The following is a 10,969-nucleotide window of genomic DNA, read 5'->3' on the forward strand; positions in this document are numbered from 1 at the left end:
CTCCCCCCGTCCCCCTCCACTCCATTCGCTCTGCCAAAGCCGCCCTCCCCGCCACGCCGATACGTCGGCGCTGCGATTCATCGAGGGGATGCACGGCGATCCTCTCGCTCCCACGGTACGCTCTCGTAGACTGCCGTCCACTAGCCGCGCCACCACCGGTGGCGACGTTCTTGTGGAGGCGCACGGCGGTCAGCGCCGTCAGTGCTGGCGACATTCATGTGGAGACGCACGGCGGTCAGCTTCTCCCACGGTACGCGCATTCTAGACTGAGGCCCCGTGCATGTCGGTGTAGCGCTGAATGTTAGCTGATAGACGTTGTTAATCTCACTGTTTGCCGAAGTAGTTTACAGTCAATATGCTCTGCTTAAAAAGCTTCCTTGCCCCGTTATGCACTCAATCTGCTTAGCTGAGATGGCATGCCAAGCCCGATTAGTTGCTAAAATATCCTGCCATATATTTATTGTGACGTAGATTGCCATGGTCTTGTAGCCAATCTGTTAGGTGAAATAGTTGTACACCGTTTTATACTCGATCTTTGTTGCTGCGATGGCCTTCGATAGTTCGATGGCTATGTGCTCGGCCTCATTGACTGCTGAAATAGCCTGCCATAATTTAGCACTCAAATCTGTTTGCTGAATTAGCTTTACATATATTACGTTACTTAGATCTGCTCGTCCAAATATCTTGCCATAGCTTTAGACATCGACCTATGTATTTTTTCTGGACATCATAAAAAGCATATATGTTTTTCCTGTAATATCTAGTAGAAGAACTAATTTGTATGTATAACAGATGGACAGGACTTGGATAACTTCTGCTCGAAGATTCTCCGCTGCATATGTTGTCGGGTGGTAGGTGCGACATATGGCAACGGGTGGCTTATCATTGTGGGAGCCAGTAAGACATCACCGGTGCCTGGAAACGGGATAAGGCGAAGACATGCACGCCGGCGGATCTTACCCAGGTTCGGGGCTCTCCGTGGAGATAACACCCCTAGTCCTGCTCTGCGGGGTCTCCGCATGATCACTAGATCAATACAAGTAGCTACAAGCGCTCCTTGAGCTGTTTGGCTAGGGGAGGAAGAAGGGCAAGGCTAGCTCTCCTTTTCTATCTATGTGGTGTGTGAAACTCTATGAGATGAACCCTTGCATGGGTATCCCGGGGGGTTTATATAGGCCTACCCCCTAGGGGTACAATGGTAATCTGGCTGGGCGCGGGTCCCAGCCATCAGTGTCTGTGCTCGCCGGCTTGTCCGCCGGCCATTGGGGCCCGCCGACTGGTGGGTCCCGCCGGCTGCCGGCCTCTTGGCCGACAGGCCGGCCCCACCGCTTGGGGGCCTTGTTGGCGGCTGGTTACTGTTGCCTCGCCTCTGATGACGAGGGCTTTGTCGAGGTAAGCATGGCTACAATGCCGTTGGCCGGCAGCCGGCGGGACCCACCGCTTGGGGGCCTTGTCGGCGGCTAGTTACTGTTGCCTCGCCTCTGATGACGAGGGCTTTGTCGAGGTAAGCATGGCTACAGTGCCGCCGCCTTGCGGGCTCTCACTGTAGCCTCACCTCGTCCTGTCTCCTTAATGAGGCACATGTTTCGAGGGGGGGAGGTAGCCGGCTATTGGGAGCCGGCCACGCCCCCGGCCAACTAGGGGAGGCCGGGCCGCCTTCAAGCGTCTCTCTGGCTAATGGGGCCTGCCGCCCGCAGGCCGTACTGGCGCCTGTCGTGGGTGACATCGAGGTCAACATGGCTACAGTGTCGCGCCGGACGGGTGATGGCTGACCCGTACGGCCCCTTGTGACCATGCCTGTTCCGGGATTCGGGGGTAGTGGGCTGTACTGCGGCCGCGCCCCGTCTTATCACCGTTATGTGGATGCAGTCTTGGTGGGTGTAGTCTGGCCGGCTTCTGGGAGTCGGCTTTCTTCATGGCCGGCTTCTGGGAGTCGGTCCCCTTGGGGTCGGCTTCCTGGAGTCGGCCATCTCAGGCCGGGTCGCCTTCTGCTAGTCGGCCCTGGGGATAGCCGGCCGGGGGAAGGCGGCCCTATGCTCTGGATGCTTGAAGGCTCGAATGACCTGATAATTTCTTGAAGAGCCAGGGGGAGTCGGTTAGGCTACCCATGGCCATTTACTCCGACAGTAGTCCCCAAAGCTGGTTGGGCTTCGAGGCTGAGAGGAGGTCGAGAAGCTCGGTCAGCTTCTTATCTTGACGAGCCAGCAGCTGGAAGCCGGGTTTGGTTGGGCGCGCTGTCTTGGCGAAATTTCTAAAGTTGGAAGGCGGGAGTCTGTTGGCGCGTGCGCCGGGCTGCGGGCCGGCCGCTCGGCGCCCGCGAACCACGTGGCATCTTTTGGCTGAAAAAAGCCTGCCAACCCACGCGCGCGACAGGACGTCGCCGCAGGCCGGGGGCCTACCACTTCTACGCCTAGGCCCAAGCGCGGATTCTCTGTGGCCCAGAGCTGTCCGCACGTCTTCCGGCGGCTGTTTCCGCACGTCGTTAGGGCGCAATAATCGTGGGACGTGGGGGATTGGGCGCAGTTAATCCCACGTTCCTCCCCACGCCTCGCCTCCTCGGCTTCGCCGCACGAGGCTATAAGTAGGGGGAGGAGGGGAAGCGGCAGACGCTCACACGCTCCTCTCCTCTCCGCCATCTTCTTCCTCCTGCTTTCCCTCGCAGCAACGCCTCGCCACCGCGCCGTCCCACGAATCTTCACTCCGCCCCGCCACTTTGCCGCCGCAGGGCCATGCTTTCTCCACCGCTGCACCCTTCCTTGTTAGCTTCTCGCCACCATGCAGTACGGCGGGGACTGGGACGGCTCCAACATCCATACGGACCACATCGACTTCCTCCGCAAGACGCGGCGGTTGCCCGGCAAGGACCAGGTGCGGGTCCGTCTCGCGCCGGAGAAGGAGATCACCCCGACGCCAGAGGAAGGTGAGCAGGTAATCTTCCGCTCGCACTTCCTGCGCGGCCTCGGCCTGCCGGCGAGCGCTTTCTTCCGCTCCTTTCCCGACTTCTATCAACTCCAGCCGCACCACCTCACTCCGAACACCGTGGTGCTGCTATCCGCCTTCGTCACCCTGTGCGAAGGTTTTCTTGGCATTCTCCCCACCCTCGAGCTCTGGGGGAGTTCTTCCAAACCAAACTCGGCACCCGCATGTAGGGCGTGCCGGCTCAGAGCGGCGCCTTCATTGCGATGCGGAGGCCGGCGGCCGACAACCCTTTCCCCGTCATCACGCTAATCCAGTCGGTGAAGCGCTGGCAGAAGTCGTATTTCTACGTGAGGAACGTCACCCCGCAAGGCGACTACGTCAACTTGCCGGCTTACGTAGCCGGCCCGCCGGCTGGGAGGCGGCCCCAGTGGTCCTATCGAGCCATGACGCTATCGCCGGCTGGAGCCGCGGCCGTCGCCTGACTCCTGGTAATGATCCAGTCGGAGGGCCTGACTGGGTCCGACTTGCTGGCCGCCTTCGTCGCGCACCGGGTGCTTCAAAGCCGCCCTCATCTGATCTGTCAGATGAGCGGCCAACTCGATCCGAGCCGGATGTGCACCAAGGACATGCCTCACGACGAGGTGGCTCATATGGTGAATTATCTTGCGAACTACAAGCTCTCCGCAGAGTGGCGGTTTGGCAAGGAGCCATACTCCCGTGCTCATCCCCCGCCTACGGTATGCTCTCTTTATCCTTTCTTCTCTTAGTTTTGTCGCCGAGTTTTTCTTGGCCAATTCTGACCAGTTGGCACGTCTTGGCAGAGCCCTATCCTTCGACCTGCGGCCGAGTTGGGGGCGGATCGCCGATTTCTTCCCGACAGGGCGGAGCATGACATGGAAGATCACGACTTGGGGGCGGCCGCCATGGATGACAACACCGAGGTGGGAGGCGGCGAAGCAGGTGGCTCCGGGCTTGGAGTCAGCTTCGACGACTGGCCGGATGACGACGAGGCAGAAATCGTCCCACGCCGCCAGCCGGCGTCCGGCCATGGCGCGGGTTCCTCCGCCGCGCCGCCTGCTCGGGGCGGCGGGCAGAAGCGTCGGGCCGCGTCGGGCTTGTTCGGCAGTCGGCCGAAGAAGTCCAAGGGCGGGGTGGCAGCGACCAGGCGGGATGAGGCGGCCGCGAAGGCGGCCTGCTTCCACAAGGTGGTGAAGTAGCCACAGACAGTGTCAGCGTAAGTGTATATTCTTCTGCATACTCTTTCTTCTTTTCTTGTCGATTTCTGAACCCTTGTCTTGTTTCGAAAATCAGGGCTCCGCTTTCTCTTGAGCGGGTTGCTGCCGCCTCTGTGGTTGGATCGCCGGGAGGATCCGGGAGCACCCGCCATGTGGACCCCCGCGCCGAGCTTTAGGCGGCGATGGAGCGAAATGCGTGGGAGGCGTGGGAGGAGCGGGAGGCGGAGGAGCTGAGGGCGGCTGCAGCCAAGGCGGCACAAGAGAAGGAGGAGTCGGCGAAGGCGCGTGCCGACGCGGCGGCCAAGGCCCAGGCGGAGGTTGCGGCCGCGGCAACAGCGGAGGGGGCCTTGCTTGTCACCCCTCTGCGTGTCATGGCAGCCGAGGTCCCAGAGCCCCCGCCGGAGGAAGCCGGTGGGGGTTGGAGAGGGAGGACGACGTCGTCGTCCCTGAGAGGGAGGCAGCCCCGTCCTCGCCGATTGGGGCGGCCCTAGGCAGCCGCCCTAACGTGCCGCCTGCACAATCGGCTGGGGGCGAGCCGGCTGCGAGGACGGACCTGGTGGTCCAGTCGCCATCGCGCCAGCGCGCGGGGAAGGCCACTTCAGACCCGCAGAAGGCCGCGGGCTCCAGTTCGTCGGCCCGGGACGTGGAGGCGGCCAACGCCAGCTCGGGGTGGACGCCGGATGGAGGGACGGCCGTGGTGAAGGTCGCGGCGCAAGAAGTCCGGAACCGACTTCAATACCAGGCCGCGGCGCTGAGGCAATACAATGACGAGTTCCTCGCGACGCGAGCGGCCATTGGGGTAAGTCTTCCCGTTTTTGCTTTTTGATCTTGGTTTCTTCTGTGGGGGCGCACCCACTGGGTGTAGTCCCCGAGTTCCGACTCGGCTGCCGAGCAGGGGGCTTGGAACTTCTTAGCGGGCTTTGTTTGCTATCTTGTTCTCATTCGCTTCTCTGCCTGACTTGTAGGACTACCACAACCTTCGTGCAGCTTCCTTCAACTCCCAGGCTCGGGAGCTGACCCAGAAGAATGCTGATCTATCTGAGAGCCGGGGTAAGTGCTTCATCTTTTATCTCATGTGGGGGCGCGTCAGCGCACCCACTGGGTGTAGTCCCCGAGATTCGGGCCGACTACTGAGCAGTCGGGTCGGGTCTTTCTTGATAACTTCTTCCTTATTGCTTCTTTCTTCTCTGCCATGCCTGCAGCGGTCAACGCCAAACTGAGGGAGCAGCTAGGTGGGACTCAGGCCGCCCTTCGCGCTAAGGAAGCCGAGTTTGACGCCTTGGCCCAGGAGCGTGACCGCCTGGCCAAGAAGCTGGCCGACCAGGAGGAGAGCCACAAGGCGGCCCTGAAGGTGGTGCAGGACAGCGAGGCTGCCCTCCAAGCCGAATATGAGATGGAGGCGGCGAGCTGGGCCGAGGCGAGGCAGTCAATGATCAATGGCTACGGCCCTCTTCTTCGTCCCTTGCTTGCCGCTTGCCGTATGGTTCGTTTTCTGACTTGGTATTTTTCTCTTCTTTCACTTTCTTTCTTGCGCAGAGTACTTCCCTGGCTACTCTACTGCCGCCAACCAGGTCGTCGAGGCCCACCGCGAGGCGCAAAGGCAGGCTGGCGCCAAGATCGCGCCGAACGCTCGCCGGTCGCTGGAGGAACAACTCTTGGCGATTCAAGCCCGCCTCCAGCTGGCTCACCGCATGCTCCGCCGGCATCAGCGTGTTGGGGCGCAGGTCCTGGCTGCTCTCTGGCCTGGTGAGGTGATTCCCCGCACTCCCAGTCGGACTGCCGACTGGCTGGAGGTGGCGGCCGGCCGCTTCGAGGCCTGGAAGGCTTCTGCGGCTCGGTCAGGCGCCAGGTGGGCGCTGGAGTTCGTCAAGGCCTGGTATCCTGAGCTGAGTTTGGACCAGCTGGCCACCTGGCGGCAGGAGGCTGACACGGAGCTGGAGCCGGTGCAGCCGGCTATCATCCAGCGAGCCTCGGCGATCGCCGACTACACCGACACCAGCGCCTTTGCTCCTGAGGTGGACGTCAACGGCGTTGCCCAGCCGGAGGAGTGGTTCGGGCTGAACCCGGCAGATGGCGAGGATTCGGCGGAGGAGATCTACTCCAGCGACGAGGGCGAGGAGGAGGAGGAGGAGGAGGCTGAAGACGCCGCGCCAGATGGTGGAGCGGCCGGTCAGCTTCAGCTTGACCGTGCCTCCAGCAACAAGGCACGTGCGAGCGCACCGCCTGCAGCCGGCGATGATCAAGCCGAAACTCGTCAGCCGACCACTCCTCCAGCCGGCGCTGCCGTCTCCACCGACCAGCCCGGCTCCCCTGCTACGCCCTTAGTCTAATCTGCTGCCTCTACTTTCCTGTTTTTATTACTCTTGGAACAGTATTTTGTTAAGTTTGCACAGTTCCACCCACTGGGGGTGTATTCAAACTATATTGACTGCAGGCCTGTTGAGGGCCTTATGTGTAAATATAATCATGCATGCGTTTGGCTTTCCCTTGTTCTTTGCTTTTCATCCTTCGGCTGTTTCATTTGCCGCCCTCCCTTGGTTGCCGCCTTCCCAGCCGGACAGCTGCTCTGGAGTCTGTGGCTGGAGAAGTGCTTGGCCAGTTGGGAGGGCAAGTACTCTAGCTTTGTTGGATTGTAGCGAAGTGACTGGGAGGCCGGCCAGCCAGCTGTTTTGTCAGCCGGTAGGCGTGGTTGGAGGCCGGCTTGCGTTATATAAGTTCGTTAGTCCTTAGCCGTTTTTCGTGTGGGCATCCTTTCTGCCTTTGGCTCTTCCCAGTCGGAAAGTCGGTTCTTCGAGCTGCGACTTACAACAAGAGAGGGCTCTTGTGCTGGCACACTAGTTGTCTGACTTTAGGTAGAACTTTTAATACACTTAAGGCGGCCAGTCCCCGGGCCGACTAGTCGAACCCGGTGCCAGATAGAAAATCAAATATAATAATACATTCAAGGGTATGACACTTGTCATTCATAGATAAAGGAGGGCAGTCCCCGAGTGTGCCTCGGGGGGCCCGTTGTTTCGTACTTAATACAAAAAGGTAGCATGATACATACTGCTTTTAACAGTAAAATCTTCTCAGGAGGTTGGCGTTCCATGGTCGTTCCGACTCCTTGCCGGAATCATCCCTCTTGCGTGCTCTTGGCTTCTGTGCGTCGATCAGGTAGTAGGAGTCGTTGCCTAGGGCCTTGCTGACGACGAAAGGGCCTTCCCAAGGGGCCGAGAGCTTGTGCTGGCAGGCTGTTCGCTGGATCAGCCAGAGCACAAGATCGCCCTCTTGGAAGGATCTTGGCTTGATCTTCCGGTTGTGGTAACGGCGCAAACCCTGCTGGTAGATGGCGGACCGGCTGAGTGCTAACAGCCGGCCTTCTTCCAGCAGTTCGACGCCGTCTTCTCGCGCTTCCTTGGCCTCCGCCTCCGTGTACATGGTGACCCGAGGCGAGTCGAACTCGATGTTAGTTGGGATGACAGCCTTGGCACCACAAGGAAGAATGGAGTGAAGCTGGTTGACTTGTTTGGGGTAGTACGCAGACTCCAGAGGACAGCCGGCAGGTCATCGAGCCAGCAGCTGGCCGAACGCTCCAGTAGTACGACCAGTCAGGGCTTGATGCCGGAGAGGATGAGGCCGTTTGCTCGCTCGACCTGGCCGTTTGACTACAGGTGGGCAACGGACGCTAAGTCCAGTCGGATGCCCTGTGTCGCGCAGAAACGTGCCAGTGCTCCCTTGGCAAAATTCGTGTCGTTGTTGGTGATGATGCTGTGTGGTACTCCATACAGAGTAGTGATGTTTGCGATGAATGTTACGGCAGTCGGCCCGTTCAGCTTCTTGATCGGCTTCGCTTCAATCCACTTGGTAAATTTGTCCACGGCGACAAGCAGAGGTGTCATGCCGCCGCGGGCTGTCTTGAATGGGCCCACCATGTCCAGCCCCCAAACGGCAAAGGGCCAGGTGAGGGGGATGATCTTGAGTGCAGAAGCCGGCAGGTGTTGCTTGGAACTGAAGACTTGGCATCCTTTGCAGCATTTGACTAATTCCTTGGCATCTTCCAAAGCAGTCGGCCAGAAGAAACCATGGCGGAAAGCTTTGGCGACAAGTGATCTTGAGGCTGCGTGGTGGCCGCATTCGCCTTGGTGGATATCCTTGAGGATTACTATGCCCTTCTCTGGCTCGACGCAGCGCTGGAAGACTCCAGTGACGCTACGCTTGACAAGTTCTCTGTTTATTATTGCGTATGCTCCGGCTCGGTGTTGCACTAGTCTTGCCGAGATCTCATCAGTCGGCAGCTCTCTGTTGACTAGGAAGTTGAGGATGGGCTGGGCCCATGATGGAGTTGTGGCTTCTTCTATTGTCAGTACGGCCACTGTGACCCGGGTGGGTGGGTTGGGTGGTGGAGAGTTGGAGTCGGCCACCGCCTCTTGTGCCACTGCAGTCCCCGGGCCGACTGCTGCAGTCCCCGGGCCGGGTTCTGAAGTCCCCGAGGCGGGTGCGACTATGACAGTCCCCGGGCCGCTTGTCGAAGTCCCCGAGCCACCTGCTGGGTTCCTCCAGTCGGATCCGGCTGCATCAGGGGCGGGCGGTACGAAGATAGAGTCTGATTCTGGAGATGGCTTGATAGACGGTTTGAGGAGGCGCTGGAGAGAGACACCGGTTGGTATGGCCTGTTGGGTGGAGCCGATCCGTGCCAGGGCATCTGCTTGGTCGTTGTCGGCACGTGGCACGTGGAGGAACTCGCACCCTTCAAAGTATCCACTGGTCTGCTGGACGGGGAATCGATAGCTCGCCATGTTTGCATCCTTGGCGTCCCAGTCGCCGGATGACTGCTGGACCACCAAGTCCGAGTCGCCATAACACAGGATCCGGCGTATGCCGAGCTCTTTGGCTAGCCGGAGCCCGTGTATGAGCGCCTCGTACTCAGCCACATTGTTGGAGGCGGCAAAATGGATTTGCAGCGTGTATCTAAGCTTGTCGCCTTTGGGAGAGGTGAGGACGATGTCGGCTCCCAAGCCGGTGCGCATCTTGGACCCGTCAAAGTGCATCCGCAAATGAATGGAGTCGGGAGCCGGCGGTAGGTACTGGGTCTCGGCCCAGTCGACAAGGAAGTCGGCCAATGCTTGGGACTTGATGGCGGTGCGGGGCTGGTAGAAGATTGTGTAAGGAGCCAGCACAATAGCCCACTTAGCCACCCGGCCGGATGCATCTCGGCTGCCTGTCGGTGCATACGACCGTGATGGGATGCTCTTGAAAGTAGGGCTTCAGCTTCTTGGCGGCGAAGTACACTCCATAGCACATCTTCTGGTAGTGCGGGTAGTTTTGCTTTGAGGTGGACAGTACTTCGCTTAAATAATATACCGGCCTCTGGACTAACTGGGCTCGGCCTTCTTCTGGGCGCTGGACCACGATGACTGTAGTGACCACTCGGCTAGTCGCGACAATGTAGAGGAGCATGGGCTCCTTCTCAGTCGGCGCCGCCAGGACAGGTGGAGTGGTCAGCATCTTCTTCAACTCATGGAAGGCTGGGTGTGCTTGGTCATTCCACTCGATGTGAGTGGATTTCTTCATGAGTTGGTACAGGGGGAGAGCCTTCTCCCCTAGCCGGCTGATAAAGTGGTTTAGGGAGGCCAGGCACCCGGTGAACTTCTGAACATCTCGCAACTTGGTGGGAATCTCCATTCTCTCAATGGCCTTGATCTTCACAGGGTTGCACTCAATGCCGCGTTCGAAGACCAGAAAGCCTAGAAGCTGGCCGGCTGGTACTCCGAACACGCATTTCTCGGGGTTGAGCTTGATCTGGAATCGGCGCAAGTTGGCAAATGTTTCTTTGAGGTCTTCCAGCAGGGTGCCGCGCTTCTTCGTCTTCACCACAATATCGTCTATGTAGACGTGGGCATTTCTGCCGAGTTGCTTGAGGAGGCATTTCTACATGCAACGCTAAAATGTGGCACCGGCATTCCTCAAGCCGAATGTCATAGTCAGGTAACAGAAAGCTCCGAATGGTGTGATGAAGGCGGTCTTCAGGCGGTCAGCTGGGTCCAACTTGATCTGGTGGTATCCTGAGTAGGCATCCAAGAAACTCAACAGCTCGCATCCGGCTGTGGAGTCTATCACTTGATCAATCCGTGGTAGGGCAAACAGATCTTTGGGGCAGGCTTTGTTGAGGCTAGTGTAGTCTATACACATACGCCATTTGTTGTTTTTCTTCAACACCAAGACCGGGTTGGCAAGCCACTCTGGGAAAAACACTTCCATAATGAAGCCGGCGGCCAGGAGCCGGGCTGTCTCTACTCCTACGATTCTTCTCTTCTCCTCCGATAGTCGGCGGAGAGGCTGCTTGACTGGTTTCGCGTCTGCTCAGACGTGTAACTTGTGCTCGGCGAAATCCTTCGGAACACCCGACATGTCCTTTGGGGACCGTGCAAAGATGTCTCGATTCTCACGGAGGAAGTTCACGAGCTCGCCTTCCTATTTACTGTCCAGGTTTGCACCAATGACAGCAAACCTCTCCGGGTTCTCCGGGTCCAGAGGTATCTTCTTCGTCTCCTTGGTCGGCTGGAAGGAGCCCTGAGCATCATATTCCTTGGGGTTGGGGGACAGGGCCGGCTGCTTGCCAGCCATGGCCACAACTCGCTCCAGCATCTTCTTCTCTTTTGCAACCACGAGGGACTCGGCCAGCCGGCTGCTGGCAGCAGCGCACTCGATGGACTTCTTGTAGTCGCCGGCTACAGTGATGATCCCCTTCGAGCTCGGCATCTTCATCTTGAGGTAGGCGTAGTGGGGCACAACCATGAACTTGGCCAGGGTGGGTCGGCCAAGCAAGGCGTGGT

The sequence above is a fragment of the Triticum aestivum genome, chromosome 6D (genome assembly GCF_018294505.1).
Source record: "Triticum aestivum cultivar Chinese Spring chromosome 6D, IWGSC CS RefSeq v2.1, whole genome shotgun sequence".
NCBI lineage: Eukaryota > Viridiplantae > Streptophyta > Magnoliopsida > Poales > Poaceae > Triticum > Triticum aestivum.